A 16,205-nucleotide genomic window follows, 5' to 3' on the forward strand; every position below is an offset into this window, starting at 1 on the left:
AGGGCAGAAAAATGTTTATCTCCCTTTGTAAGTAGCTGTAGAGAAGAGGGAAGATTTCGCGAACTGCTAGCAAATAAAAAAATATTTAGTTGTATTTTTCTGCTTCAGAGTTAAGGATGTTACGGGAGAGAAAGTGAAGAACAGATGGGAGGACAAGGTAAAGGGGAGAGGGGACGACAAGGCAAAGGGCAGAGGTGAGAGGGGACGACAAGCCAAAAGGGCAGAGGTGAGAAAGGATGACAAGGTAAAGGGGAGAGGGGAGAGGGGACGACAGAGGGGAGAGGGGACGACAGAGGGCAGAGGGGAGGATAAGGAGAAGGTCAGAGGGGAGGACAAGGGCAAGGGGAGAGGGGAGGACAAGGGCAGAGGGGAGAGGGGAGGACAAAGGCAGAGGGGAGAGGGGAGGACAGAGGGGTGAGGGGAGGACAAGGACAGAGGGGTGAGGGGAGGACAAGGACAGAGGGGTGAGGGGAGGACAAGGACAGTGGAGAGAGGGGAGGGATAGGACAGTGGGGAGAGGGCAGAGGGGAGGACAAGGGGAGAGGGGAGGACAAGGTCAGAGGGGAGGACAAGGGGAGAGGGGAGGACAAGGGGAGAGGGGAGGACAAGGGGAGAGGGGAGGACAAGGGGAGAGGGGAGGACAAGGACAGAGGGGAGAACAAGGGAGAGGGGAGGACAAGGGAGGGGGCAGAGGGGAGAACAAGGGAGAGGGGAGGACAAGGGAGGGGGCAGAGGGGAGGACAAGGGAGGGGGCAGAGTGGAGGACAAGGGAGGGGGCAGAGGGGAGGACAAGGGAGAGGGCAGAGGGGAGAGGGGAGGTCAAGGGAGAGGGCAGAGGGGAGAGGGGAGGGAGAGGGATATTGCCAAAGGCACAGGGGAGATGGAAGAAATAGATTAGAGAGAGGTAAAGTGAAGAGGAGAGAGGAGAAGGCGACATGATGAATGGGACAGGGGGGAGAGGGGGGAACAAAGGGACTGGGGGGAAAAGGAGAGGTCAGTAGGGGCCAGAGTCGATGGGGAAGAGGCGAGAGGTGAAGGTGGGCAACAAGGCAAATGGGTGGATGGAGAGTAGAGACAGAGTGAAGGGTTGAAGGGAGATAGGGACAAGGTGTAGGGAAGAAGGGGGAAGCTGTGAAAGGGAAGGGGAGAGTGGTGAAGGAAAAGGGCAGAAAAGTAAATGCGAAAGTGGTGAAGCAGGAGGGAGGAGCAGTGACGGTGAAGGAGAGAGGGAGGAGAACAGAGGAGGAACTGGGGCAATAAGAGAGTGGAGAGCACGGAAGGCACTGGGGGAAAAGGAGAGGTCAGTAGGGGGCAGAGTCGAGGGGGAAGAGAACTGGAAAAGAAGGAGTGGAGGAATCGAAAGAGCAGAGTGTGGACAAGGGTGAAGGGCAGAACGGTGCTACGACTGGAAATAGTAAAGGCACAAGCGGTCTTCTTGTTTGTGTTGTCCTTCTGTATTTTGTTCTAGGTGTATTCTTTCTGAGACCTGTATGCTTGCTCTCTGCTAGATCCTCTGATTACATATCGTGCATGTCAGTAGTTTAGTTTCTGTTTAGCTGCTTTCTCTTGTTTTTACTTCAGCTTCATTTTCGTAGAGTTCTATGTAGCATACCCCTTTTGTAATTGCCATTGTGTCAATTGAATCTTTAGGCAGGGATTGTCATAAATGTACAAACCAAATTTTCACAATCTTTTCCTACATATTCTTCAACGGGATAGTCGTTTTCAGTTTCTGATGGTTATTAAAAATAACGTTTGTTTAAGAGAATGTAAATTATTGCGTTTATCATTGTTTCTTCTAGATTGTGTTTCTCTGATTTTGGTAAGTTCATGTGTCGGCTTCCTTTCTTCATCTGGGTTACCTTCAGAGTGGTGTGACACAAATTATGTCACGGATCATTGTTTCATGTATTACAGTATCACTTGCGAAGAGGTGAACCCACCAACATAGTATTCAAAATAGAGATATTCATTTTTTATGCAATGGGTGAAACCAATGACACTGATCGAAGACACTTAGAGGTACTGGCCGTCAGAAAACTATGAGGTCATGAGTTGTGCGTAGATTTCTCAGGCAGTAAGAGTACTGTCCACGGAAATCAATGTCCCGGATTCGAGTTCCTGTCCAACAAAGAGTTTTAATCTGACGAGAAGGTTCAAAACAGTACACACTCCGCTGCTGAGTGAAATATTGATTCTGGATACCTTGAGTTGTTTGGTTTGGATCTTGCATAACGGAATTATAACGAATGGATCGATACCAGTGTGAAGGAGCACTTACAGGCAGAACATTGGAAAATATTTGCAAAACGTAAGACGTAGATAAAAACTTAACTTTTTGCCTACAGCATTTTTAGTAGCAACTTCCCTGCTAATTCTACTACGTTAAATTTAACCCACGTAGACACAAACAATATGTAACAGTTTCAGGGTATTTTGCTATTAACACTGTTGACAGACTTAGTTTCTAATAGTCTACTGTGTATATTATTTATTGTATTTAACTCCTTCCATTCATAAAGCATTACTGTCATGATGAGATCTCCAGAACACTCATAAATACATCAAAGTAACGATAGGGGTAAGTGAAAATCATAAGAATGGGCAGAGAGAATAGCTATAGAATCAAGAAAACCACCAAAGCCAACGTAGTTGTGGACGTCATCAAAAAGAAACGGTAAACCATGCCGCTGTAGTAGAACAGATCTATTCGGCAGTCGGCACAATGGTATGGTGGACTTGCAGCATGTGAGACTCTGTTAAGAGGTATCACTTTAGTATTAATGACAGGGCACGTTAATGTAACGTACTCATAAATATATGTTGCAGTTCAACGTCTCGTCGACATCACGGCCATTAGAGACGGAATACTAAATGTCACTAAACAAGGACAGGTATAGCACGACAGTGGCACTGTTAAAAGTAAAGTTACGTTGTTCACATAATGCTGTTTACAGGAATGCGTGTATCATGTTAGCGAGACGAGATTTCTAGCCCCACAGCTCCCGAATATGAGCTCAGAGTCTTAGCCATGGCGCCACTTCGCCCGGTGTCATTATCATCAAGGACGAAAACGAAAAGCTACATCGAAGGTCAAGTGATGTGTTTGACTACTGGCGTGCCTGATTTGAAGGCTGTTAGCACCGTGGACTGCCCACACCCATCACGTCGCACCGCAGTCCAAATAGTGCTGGCAGCAGGGCTGGTTCGAGAACATACAGATGGCTCATCATTCGATGTCCCCTCCCCCCTTCTCCTCCCCCTCCCCCTCTCACCTCACCCACTTCTCCACGTACACTTTCACCCTTCTCACTTTCGGTACTAATTGTGACACGCATTGTATACAAATCTTATATAGTTTTGCAAGCGGTCAGAGTTACTAACACCTGTTAGCCGGCCGCTGTGGCCAAGCGGTTCTAGGAGCTTCAGTCCGGAACCGCGTGACTGCTACAGTCGCGGGTTCGAATCCTGCCTCGGGCATGGAGGTGTGTGATGGCTTTAGGTTAGTTAGGTTTAAGTAGTTCTAAGTTATAGGGGACTGATGACCTCAGATGTTAAGTCCCATAGTGCTCAGAACCAACCAACCAACTAACACCTGTTACTGGAATAGCACAGAGAGGAGGATGTGACAATCCAGTTGTCTCTTTCGGACAGAGAGTACGCGTTCTATGCAGTTTTTCGTGAACTGGTATGGTATCTGATGAGAGCACGCGAGATACTACGAAAATATGTGCACTAGATCCTGAAGCTAAACAGTAATACCGTAAGATACTTACATTGTGCAACAGGCACCAACCGAGTTTTCGTCAGTCGAATAGGACAATAATAGAAGTCTGCTTTGCCACCCTTAATTGAATTTATTTATTATTTTTTTTAATAATGGGAACATGTCATACGTAGGCACTGCTCTTTGCTGACGGCTTCATGCTGCCCACTGAAACTCTATAGGAACCTCTGATGATTCAACAAAGTGAAGTTACACTTCGATTGGTTTAACACGAGAGTGAAGAAATTCAGTTAAATGCAGCTTACGAACTAAGAGCACGGCTGTTAAATTATGAAGTGTCAATCGTCAAAACCTCGAATCAGCTATTTGTGACCTCTCACACTCCGACCTATTGGCGAAACGGTGAAGGATGCACTCGAGTAAATCAGTGCTATCTTACAAGACGAAAGGTCGCATTCGTCTCATACAACAAGAAAATCCTGTCACTCTCAAATTCAATACGTGTAAAACAATAATCATGTAAAACAATAATCATATCAACTCGAATACAGAGGGCGAGTTGGTCGCCAGGATGCCACAAGCAAGCATACAACGAGAAAAAGTTATGCGTATACACTGGTTAATTCTTGCATCTGAGGTAGGTAGGTAGGTACGAGATGAAAAGAACGTACTAGCCATGGCGATAGCATAGCACCTTCTGTATCGAGGTATGTCATGGCAGCACATGCGGTCCTGCGTTATCGGGTTGAAACCTTGAAGATGGGTACAGTCTCTAGCTATAATAAATTATGAATATAGCGCCTCCTGCACCATTTACCGGATGTGTGTTATGTACCCAGTGGCACACCATACCATTAAGCCAGGTGCAATGGCTGTATGACGATGGCGGATGCAATCGCCAACGTTTGTTCTGCAGTGAGACACCACACACGGATACAGTCACAGTAATGTTGTACGGGACTTCTCACAAATGAATATGTGGTGCACTGTACTGTCGAGTGTTGTCGTGGAACACACTGCTACAGACGCGACTCTTTCTGCTGCGTCACGGGAAGCTGCAACAGAGATCGCCGTGTTAACATGCTTGTTGCCCGCGTGGATACTTGTATTATTGTAAACAAGGCCATCTTTTGTTTCAAGATATGTGACGTGGTTCTATTATCCTGGACGGCCGAGCGAGCAACGTCTGTACTCTCGGGCGCTAGAATCGTCGAGCCGTTGAGGTCCTGCAAGGAGTTTAGTGTGGCTCTCCTAAATCCATAAATTACACATTCACGTCACAGTCATAGGATCCCGAACAAGGGAACAGCAATATCGCGGGACGATAAGACAACAACCCTGCCATTGACTAATTCCGACACACGCACGTAGACGATACAAAAGGCACAACATGATCTTATCAGCAAACAATATCTAAATGCGATTACTGAAAGGGAAACCAGCTGTGTATTCTTTCGTTGTATTCAGAATGTATTGGTGTGGTGCATAGGTTCGTCAGGTTCACATAAGAGAGACTTTATTCATCAGTAGTATATTTACATTCACTATTTACAACGGTTTGCCACCGCTGAGGTAACTTTTCGATTCCGAGACTGTAGAAATCAGATGGTTTTGAGAGAAATGTTTAGAGAGTATTTTTATCTGGAAAGGAAGTTCATTGAAAGCTGTTCGATAGAGAGCGGAAAAGGTGAAAATATGAGGGTGCAAGATGAGACGAATAAGGTGGATGCGGAATGACTTTTCAACCCAACTCCTCTATAGTGTTTTTTGTCAGTCGAGCTGATCATTTCACGCAGTCCTCCTCGTTCATGGTTCATGGACTGCACCTGCAAGACGTCTCAGATGTTGACAATAAATGTCAGCACTGATGGTTTAACCTAGGGGAAGCAATTCGTAGTACACCACACCGTCGATGTTTCACCAGATGCATAACGTTATCTTTTGGTACCGTCTACTTCAGCATAACAATGCCAGACCACACACGAGTGCAGAAACATCTGCGAGAACCCCACGTCACTGGTTCGCTAGCCGGCCAGAGTGGTCGAGCGGTTCTAGGCGCTACAGTCTGGAACCGCGCGATCGCTACGGTCGCAGGTTCGAATCCTGCCTCGGGCATGGATGTGTGTGATGTCCTTAGGTTAGTTAGGTTTAAGCAGTTCTAAGTTCTAGAGGACTGATGACCTCAGAAGTTAAGTCCCTTAGTGCTCAGAACCATTTGAACTGGTTCGCTGTAATCGATCAGTCTCCGTATAGTACCGACTTGACCCCATCTCATACTCATCTGTTACCGATACGTAAAGAAAACCTTGGATGACATCACTCCGATAGTGATCAGGTGGTGTAAGCAGAGGTGGGATTGTGGCTCCGTCAAGCATTCGACAATGACGTTATCAACAAACTGGTCTCTCGTTGGGAGACATGGTGACTATGGCTCAAAAAATGGTTCAAATGGCTCTAAGTACTAGGGGACTTAACATCTGAGGTCATCAGTCCCCTAGCACTTAGAACTACTTAAACCTAACTAACCTAAGGACATCACACACATCCATGTCCGAGACAGGATTCGAACCTGCGACCGTAGTAGCAGCGCGGTTCCGGACTGAAGCACCTAGAACCGCTCGGCCACAGCGGCCGGCCTGACTACGGTGAGAAGTAAATATGTGGGCATGGAGAATAAAAATGTAGACTGTTAATAACGTTTATTTGATTTACTTTTTAAATCAAATAAAGAGTCAAAATTAAGAGTTTGGCATAAAAAATTCGGAGGCATTACTTTCCAGTTCTAGGCTCTTCAGTCCGGAACCGCGCAACTGTACGGTCGCAGGTTTGAATCCTTCCTCGGGCATGGATGTGTGTGATGTCCTTAGGTTAGTTAGGTTTAAGTAGTTCTAAGTTCTAGGGGACTGATGACTTCCGATGTTATGCCCCACAGTGCTCAGAGCCATTTATACGCCCATTATCTTTCGTGAAAAGGAATTTTGACTCGTCTTTGAACGAAACAGACTTTCGGCATAGTAACTGCTGTTGACGTACGAACAGATGGAGAGGAGGAGAGATGTGTAGTGCTACTTTCTTAAGAGAGGCACAGAAGGTGTGGGCCAGAAACTCAATTCTTGCAAGCTGTTTTCTACTACTGTTGGACGTAGCAGCTCCAGTGGCTGTTGTAAGGTCTTTTAATTCTGTGGTAGTCGCCGTACGAAACCGCAATGTAGGGATGGTAAGATAAGTGGAGGTCTGCGCATATTCAGATGTTTGCAATAACACGTAGTTATTTTACGGAGAGAAGATTGTGCAGATACAGACAGATATTCGCTGCTATATCTACAGATGTCGCCAACGTTATTATACAATTTTCGTGTTACTTGGGATCATGAATACGATTGCATGAAGCAATGTTTGTTATAGTGAGAAATGTAGTAGGTTGACATGATTTACTATCATGGTGAATTGACGTACATGTGACAAACGAACTATGTTACTAACATTTAACAAAATCCAATGTGTGACGCATTGTACCACAACTTCATTTGAGTTCCCGGTATTGCGGAAATGTACGACCCAACTTTCACTAAATCTGTTTCAGCAGCTAGGATATAATGCTACAATTTCTGTGATGTATCTGTAAGTTATAAGAACTGAAGAACATGAAAATGAAGCAGAGGTTTCAGACAGGGTTGCAGCCTATCTCCGATGTTATTCAATCTGTACATTGGGCAAGAAGTAAAGAAACCAAACGGAAATTTGGAAAGAGAGTAAAATTCCATGGGAACAAATAAAAACAGCAAGAAAAAATATTAGAATAATTTTCGTAACTCAGTTGTCTCCAATTTATCTCCACTTGATATCACGTCAAAGTTTCAAAAATTTAGGGATTTGCCAATAATATTGTGATTTTGTCAGAGACGACAAAAGACTTGGAGGAGTAGTTGAACGGAATGGACAGTGTCTTGAAAAGAGGTTATAACATGAACATCAACAAAAATGAAACAAGTGTAATGGACTGTAGTCTAATTAAATCAGCCTATGCCGAAGAAATTATATTAGAAAATGAGACACTAAATACAGTAGATGAGTTTTACTATTTGATCAGAAAAATAAATGATGGTGGCTGAAATATAGAGAATATAAAATGCAGGCTGATTATAGAAGAAAAACCATTTCTGAAAAAAAGGGGTTTGTTAACAATGAATATAAATTTAAATAATGATCATAACAAACAAAATTGTAAGAGAAAAAACTATATTGTTACAGTGACCACAGAAGATGCTTTAAAATAAAGCGAAAGGCGTCTGGTCTTAAGACTTTTATTACAGTAGCTAAAGACGGCAGTTAGCGTATACAGCTAGTAAATTTAAGTGTTATTAAGTCTTGTCTGAAGGTACCTGTCCGACGTGTACAGCAGTGAAACGGCGACGAAAGGAGTGCAGACATGTGATGATGTTTGGTTTGTGGGGCGCTCGACTGCGCGGTCATCAGCGCCCGCACAAGTCCCAATTTTTACACAGTCCAATTTTTACACATTCCAATCTAGCCACTATCATGAATGATGATGATGAAATGACGAGGACAACACCAGAGAAAATCGAACCCGGGACCCCATGATCCAGAGGAAGCAACGCTAGCCACTACACCACGAGCTGCGGACAGTGCAGACAGGAAGAGAACTGAAGCTATTGAAATATCGTGCTACAGCGTAATGCTGAAGACTGGGTGGACAAATCGAGTAACTAATGAGGAGGGTCTGTATTGAACTGGTGGAAAAAAATATGGCACAACTGGACTAAAAGAAGGGATCGAATGATACGATACATTCTGTGGCATCAAGGAGTGCAGTATATATATATATGTATGTGTGTGTGTGTGAGGGGGGGAGGCGTAATCGGTCTTCGGACTGAAAAAAAAATGGCTCTGAGCACTATGGGACTTAACTTCTGTGGTCATCAGTCCCCTAGAACTTAGAACTACTTAAACCTAACTAACCTAAGGACACCACACACATCCATGCCCGAGGCAGGATTCGAACCCTCGACCGTAGGGGTCGCGCGGTTCCAGACTGTAGCGCCTAGAACTGCTCGGCCATCGCGGCCGGCTCGGACTGAAAACAACAACAACAACAACAACAACAACAACAACAACAACAACAAGCAGCACAGCGCACAATGTTGTATTGAAGTGCAGCCATGACAGGCTTCTACTTTCTTATTTTACGAAATGTAAATTAAGAGAGACATTTGTTCCGTGTTAAAGAAATGCATACGAACTTTCTTCTCAGCTAAAGGTTGAAACCTAAATAAGGAACAAAAATATTTTGTACCACTTTTCGATGCAGAGCGAAATGAGCTAAAATTTGATATTATTTGCATTTAAATACGTCCAACTTTTAATTCGTAGCAACAGTCGATGAATCAGGACAGTTTGAAGCATGTTGACAGACCTGGCGTAAACCGAATGAATTACCTCTCCACCGGTTGCGCCGTTGTATAGTGTACAACACCTGGCTTGTTTTAACCGCCCATTGGTTAAAGTCAGCTTCTCGGAATATCCTCAGCTATTCCTCGTGACAATACTCGTTCTTGCTGTCTGCACTCCACTCCTCTTTGTTGCGGGTACTTAAAAGAACTTGGTACGTGCCTGGCTGTTGTACGGAATGCAACGGCGATCGGATAAGAGACTTGCGGATGCATTCTCTTACCCGTGCAAACCTATACAGAAACTTCGATTCCCCCTAGTGACCTGACGCGTCCTGCTCAACAGCGGAATTGAGATTGAGATATGAAGAACATTCACATTCAGGGAAAGGCGACAAACGACCCACCTTTTCCTGATTAAAGTGGTTGCCCTGCGATTTGTGTGATGCTGAGAGGTCACATTGTAGTTGTCAATTTAATACGCTCTTCATAAGTGGTAACTGCTGTCTGTGCACCTAACTTCCACACAATGTCAAAGCGATACTTTGATTTGTGGAGTGGCCTGTCACTGAAATGGAGGGTTAAACCCATAGACAGATTACTTACAATGTACGAGTCATATTATGGTGTTTGGCAGAGGATACTTTGTGCACCATTGTCACTTCCGCTTTTCTCGCTTCTAGTTAGAATAGTCCACAGGAACAACGATTGGTGGTAAGCCGCTGTGAGAGTTCGAATATCTCTAATTTTAGCTTAATGATCTTTTTGCAATACCTAAGCAGGCGCGAGCAATATACACTACTGGCCATTAAAGTTGCTACACCAAGAAGAAATGCAGATGATAAACGGTTATTCATTGGACAACTATATTATACGAGAACCAACATGTGTTTACATTTTCACGCAATTTGGGTGCATAGATCCTGAGAAATCAGTACCCAGAACAACCACCTCTGGCCGTAATAACGGCCTTGATACGCCTGGGCATTCAGTCAAACAGAGCTTTGATGGCAGGTACAGGTACAACTGCCCATGCAGCTTCAACACGATACCACAGTTCATCAAGACTAGTGACTGGCGTATTGTGGCGAGCCAGTTGCTCGCCCACCATTGACCAGACGTTTTCAGTTGGTGAGAGATCTGGAGAATGTGCTGGCCAGGGCAGCAGTCGAACATTTTCTGTATCCAGAAATGCCCGTACAGGACCTGCAACATGCGGTCGTGCATTATACTGCTGAAATGTAGGGTTTCGCAGGGATCAAATGAAGGGTAGAGCCACGGGTCGTAACACATCTGAAATGTAACGTCCACTGTTCAAAGTGCCGTCAATGCGAACAAGAGGTGACCGAGACGTGTAACCAATGGCACCCCATACCATCACGCCGGGTGGTACACCAGTATGGCGATGGCGAATACACACTTCCAATGTGCGTTCACCGCGATGTCGACAAACACGGATGCGACCATCATGATTCTTAAACAAAACCTGGATTCATCCGAAAAAATGACGTTTTACCATTCGTGCATCCACGTTCGTCGTTGAGTACACCACCGCAGGTGCTCCTGTCTGTGATGCAGCGTCAAGGGTAAACGCAGCCATGGTCTCCGAGCTAATAGTCCATGCTGCTGCAAACGTCGTCGACTTGTTCGTGCAAATGGTTGTTGTCTTGCAAAGTCCCCACCTGTTGACTCAGGGATCGAGACATGGCTGCACGATCCGTTACAGTGATGCGGATAAGATGCCTGTCATCTCGACTGCTAGTGATACGAGGCCGTTGGGATCCAGCACGGCGTTCCGTATTACCGTCCTGAACCCACCGATTCCATATTCTGCTAACAGTCATTGGATCTCGACCAACGCGAGCACCAATGTCGCTATACGATAAACCGCAATCGCGATAGGCTACAATCCGACCTTTATCAAAGTCGGAAACGTGATGGTACGCATTTCTCCTCCTTACATGAGGCATCACAACAACGTTTCACCAGGCAACGCCGGTCAACTGCTGTTTGTGTATGAGAAATCGGTTGGAAACTTTTCTCATGTCAGCACGTTGTAGGTCTCGCCACCGGTGCCAACCTTGTGTGAATGATCTGAAAAGCTAATGATTTGCGTATCACAGCATCTTCTTCCTGTCGGTTAAATTTCGCGTCTGTAGCACGTCATCTTCGTGGTGTAGCAATTTTAATGGCCAGTAGTGTATTAGTTGACTCTTCTGGGAATGCACGCTTTCGGAATTGTGACAGTTAAGCCACACCACGATGAAGAACGTCTCTCAAGTATCGTCTGCCACTGGGGTTGGCTGAATTCTCCGTGGCGCTTTCAGACTTAGTAAATGAACTCTTAACGAAACTTCTTGTTGTTATACGAATATTATCTACCGCTTCTATCAGTCCATATGGTACGAATCCCAGACTGACGAACAACATTCAGGTATTGCTCGAACAACGGTTTTGTAAGCTATCTTATCTGTGGGTGAAGTAGAGTTCTTTATAATCCTTCCACTGAATCTCAGTCTGGCGTCTTCCTTTCCTGCAATTAGTTTTATGTGGCCGACCACTTTAAATCACTCTGTACACACATTCCGGGATATTTTATCGATTTGGCTGAACTGCAGAGTTGTTATCTGGCAATAATAATTCTATCTGCATACTTATACGCAGTGCGTTACGTTTGTTTATGCTGAGGGTTAACTGCCAATACGGCACCATGCGTCGATCCTCTATAGGCTTTGCAGCACTTCGCTGTAACTTTTTAGCGTTGCTAATTCTCTCTAAACAACAGCATCTTCCACAAAAAGCATAATGGAACTTCCGACGTTATCCACTAAGTTTATTTATATAAACTGCTAAAAGAAATGGTACTATAATACACACGCAGAGTACACGGGAGTTACTTTTACCCCCCGCAACACCAAAGGGGGGGGGGGGAGGAACTTTATGCCCACTTTCTGAAAACTCTGTAATCTACTCAGTTCCTTTAAAATTTATATATTTCAAAAATATTTATTGTTTTTAATGAATTCTTCTATCAGATTCCATAATGTTTTGAACGTTTCGGTTAAATTTAACCCAAAAATTTTAAGTCTTAGAAGTGAAGATCACTTTCCTTGTTAATGTCATCTTCAGTATTTTCAGGTTCAGGAACCTACTTACGCATCTATATCTCTGTAAATAGTACTTTGTGAATAAAAAACAACAGTTAACGAAAGATGGATTTTTAATTTTTTTACAGTGGACGTAAAGTACGCACAGCCCCCTTCCCGATGGTAATAAACTTTACTCAAATTTCGGTGTTGCTAAGCGTGTTCTGAACAAAAATGGTTCAAATGGCTCTGAGCACTATGGGACTTAACATCTGAGGTCATCAGTCCCCTAGAACACAGAACTACTTAAACCTAACTAACCTAAGTACATCACACACATCCATGCCCGAGGCAGGATTCGAACCTGCGACAGTAGCGGTCGCGCGGTTCCAGACTGTAGTGCCTAGAACCGCACGGCCACCCCGGATGGCTGTGCTGAACAGTATTTTCGGTTCTTGACCCTGCTTATACATCAGTACGTCTTTAAAAATATTGTTGTTGATATAAGTCGACAACAAGTAACGAATTTTGCTTTATTTTTCAATTTTTTAAAGATGGGCATAAGGTATCCCCCCCTCCCGCCCCCTCCCACGGTAATGTGCGTTATGGAAAATGGTTTTTTACTGCTAGAGTTAACGGCTGAAGATTTCTCATGGTTAGAAATGACATTTTGTGTTCTAATTACTAGGAAATTACCAATCCAATTACACGGCCCGTCTGAAATTCCATATTCTCGTTTTTTTTTTTTAACTATGCGACAGCGTGGAACATCATCGAACGTGTCAATTAACACGGCATCAACCTGCGCGCCGGTATCTACTGTTATTTATGTGTCTGTCGCATAAGCTGAAGAGTCCAGGTCTCAGTGACGTCTTTGGCCACCTTTCCTTCGCCACTGAACATCGGGTATACTCTCCGGTTGTTCAGTTTGGCGAGGAAGCGCGGTGCCGATTCAGACGCTGGAGCTGCTAGTGGGCCCCTCGAGGTGAAGGTCGCACGCCGCAGCCCATGACCTTGACACAGATTCGCGACGGTGCCCACGCCCAACACAGACCATTGCGGCCGCTCATTGCCTGCTATCATCAGCCTCCACATCGAATATACAGCGCGGGAAGCTCTATGCCGGCCAGCACGTTTTGTGAGAAAAAGACCTGCAGTTAAATGTTCGTTAGTCTATGTACTGTAAGCCAAGGCAGAAGCACAACTATTCTTTCGAATCAATGTCTAATGCTACATTAACACTGCTCTCATTTAACCATTGATATTTCCGTCAACATATTCACAGCTCCACATCGCAGACACACGTCTCTGGTCTTGTGGAGAAATCGAGGACGCTGATCACTTTTTCTCTAGGTGCTCCAGATTACAAAGAAGTACTACAATCCTTTTACAAGAACTTGTGAAGATAGGTCATCCGGTGCCAACTTGCTTGACGGCGTTGTTACGCACACGATCAGAGTTTTCTAAGCGATATACGGGTTCACTGTTGCCGCAGTTGACCGCATCTAACACCAGAATGTTACAGCCAAGGGACTATACAAAAGTGTTCTATAACTCTTGAATTTACAATGATTATACTCTATTGCCCTGTCTGTAACTATAAGTGTTCTGTCTTAGAACGCGCCTCTCTCTCTCTCTCTCTCTCTCTCTCTCTCTCTCTCTCTCTGTGTGTGTGTGTGTGTGTGTGTGTGTGTGTGTGTGTGTGTGTGTGTGTGTGTTCAAAATGGTTCAAATGGCTCTGAGCGCTATGGGACTTAACTTATGAGATCATCAGTCCCCTAGAACTACTTAAACCTAACTAACCTAAGGACATCACACACATCCATGCCCTAGGCAGGATTCGAACCTGCGACCGTAGCGGTCGTGCGGTTACAGACTGTAGCGCCTAGAAGCGCTCGGCCACTCCGGCCGGCTGTGTGTGTGTGTGTGTGTGTGTGTGTGTGTGTGTGTGTGTGTGAACACATTTCCTAACAGTAATGATATAATACTTATGTCCCTTATATAAGAATAAGCTGGCTGTATGGTGTAACGTAATAATTAATAAACAATATATATAAAAGGCTACTTTTTGACGAGATGTTGCACATTACGTACGTCACGCAGGGAGAGCAGAAATTATACAATGGGTCGGAAGCGAATGTGTTTCATAGCGACTAAAGAAGGAAGAAGTATGCTGAAGCTTGCACCATTTCTCGTAGATTTCACAACTTACTCGTATACTCTCGCTAAATGAACCTGCAAATGAACATCCCAAATCATCGATACACACAATTCACTCTTTCTCTGATGTAACTAAACTTTCGACTACTAAAGGTTTTTTTAAAAAAGGAAAAGCACTACTACTGCACTTTTCAGTGGGAGATGTAATTTATGTTAAAGTTACGTAAGAAAAGACTTTGAGAAGATATAATACACGTCTGTGGAGTAATTTATCTGAACAAGATGAAATGTAGTTCCTCTTTAGCTGTGTATGCTGTGAGATGCTTTAATGTGTGAATGAAAACTGTGTGCCGGTTAGCGATCTTGCCTTTTGCCATCAGCACTTTATCACTTGAGCTATGCATGTGCGACTCATTGACTCAAGACCTCAGCTTTCCACCAGTTCTTCAGGGCGTCGCGTGGAAAAGCAGTTACTGGGTCGGTCTTCTCTTCAGCATACAATTTAAAATTTTTACAAATCTTTTATCTGTTTTAATCTGCCTTCATTGCTTACCAGTCCTCAGAGCGGCATTATTAAAAAGAAGTTTATAGATTTTCAGGCTTATACAGTGCAAGGACTAGTATGTGGCTTTGCAGTATTCAGAAAAACTAGGTGTTACAGTACATTTCGTACATAATTCAAACTCTATATTCAAGCTCCTAACGGTACTATAATGACTCATAAATAGCACATGTTTAAGGAGTTGGCAGATCGTAGCATATTTCATGTGTCATACATACTAACAACCGTACATACAGCTCCTGCCCAGTCACCTGTGTGCATATGTATGTGTGCCGAGTGAATTTCCTAGTGTCTCTGCAGGACCTTATTTTGTTAGGAAACAAAATATTATTGACGTTGATTAATGCAGTTCACGGAGATATTGAGACTGAAAGCCTTTTTAAGATTATTTTGTCATGCGAAACATACACATCAAAAACGAACACGGAACTTTACCCTACAAGCACTCGACAAAGTCTTTAACTGTAAAGAGCTACAATTGGTATACGGAGAAGTGAACGACAAAAGAGGTTTCCAGTTTGTCGAGTCATGTGCACATAACGTATCCAAGCAAAAAATGCCACTTAATTTCTTTTTGCAGTAGAAGCTGTTACGGTTTCTGTAGAAATATCTTCTGCAACTCCTGTAACTGTTTAAGGCGAGTAATATCAACCAGTAGTGCGTGTTTGCACAAAAGATACGCGCAGTGAGAGTCACAGATTTGTCCACCAAGGCAGCCTCGGTCATACTGAACCTGCCGATACCATACATTTATTGGATTGGTGCATAAATTCGTAGCGTTTTTCCACAAGTTTAATATATGCAACACGTACACGTAACAAATACTTTAGTCATCAATAACATATTCCCCTTCGCTATTTACAACAGTCTGCCAGCGCTAGCGTCATTTTCAGATTCCGTGATTGTAGAAATCGCGTGGTTTTGAGACAAAGAACTCGTCGAGCCACGTTCGGAGCGCATTTTCATCCGGAAAGGAATACCCCTGTATTGTGTTCTTTTGTCAGTCGAGCAGAATGCGGGCGTGCGTCACTTCACACAGTCTTCCTGGCACTTGTTCCTGGATTGCTTCTGCAAGACGTCTCAGTTATTGACAATAAATGTCAGCAGTGATGGTTACACGTCGGGAAGCAATTCTTAGCCACCAAACTGTCACTGTTCCTCCAGTTGCATAACATTATCTTATGTGAATGTGTGCAGGTTTTGTATGGCGAGTTGCTGATTTGCTTGCACTTAACCATTCCTTTCTTTTCCTTATGTTAGCA

General features: G+C 44.1%; 1 protein-coding gene across 1 annotated transcript in view; it reads right to left on the reverse strand.

Moving 5' to 3' along the window:
- Nucleotides 1-16,205, reverse strand: part of LOC126259782 (bestrophin-4) — a 568,776-nt gene that overhangs the window by 54,640 nt on the left and 497,931 nt on the right. The window lies entirely within an intron of this gene.

This window comes from Schistocerca nitens, chromosome 5 (assembly GCF_023898315.1).
Source record: "Schistocerca nitens isolate TAMUIC-IGC-003100 chromosome 5, iqSchNite1.1, whole genome shotgun sequence".
NCBI classification, from domain to species: Eukaryota; Metazoa; Arthropoda; class Insecta; order Orthoptera; family Acrididae; genus Schistocerca; species Schistocerca nitens.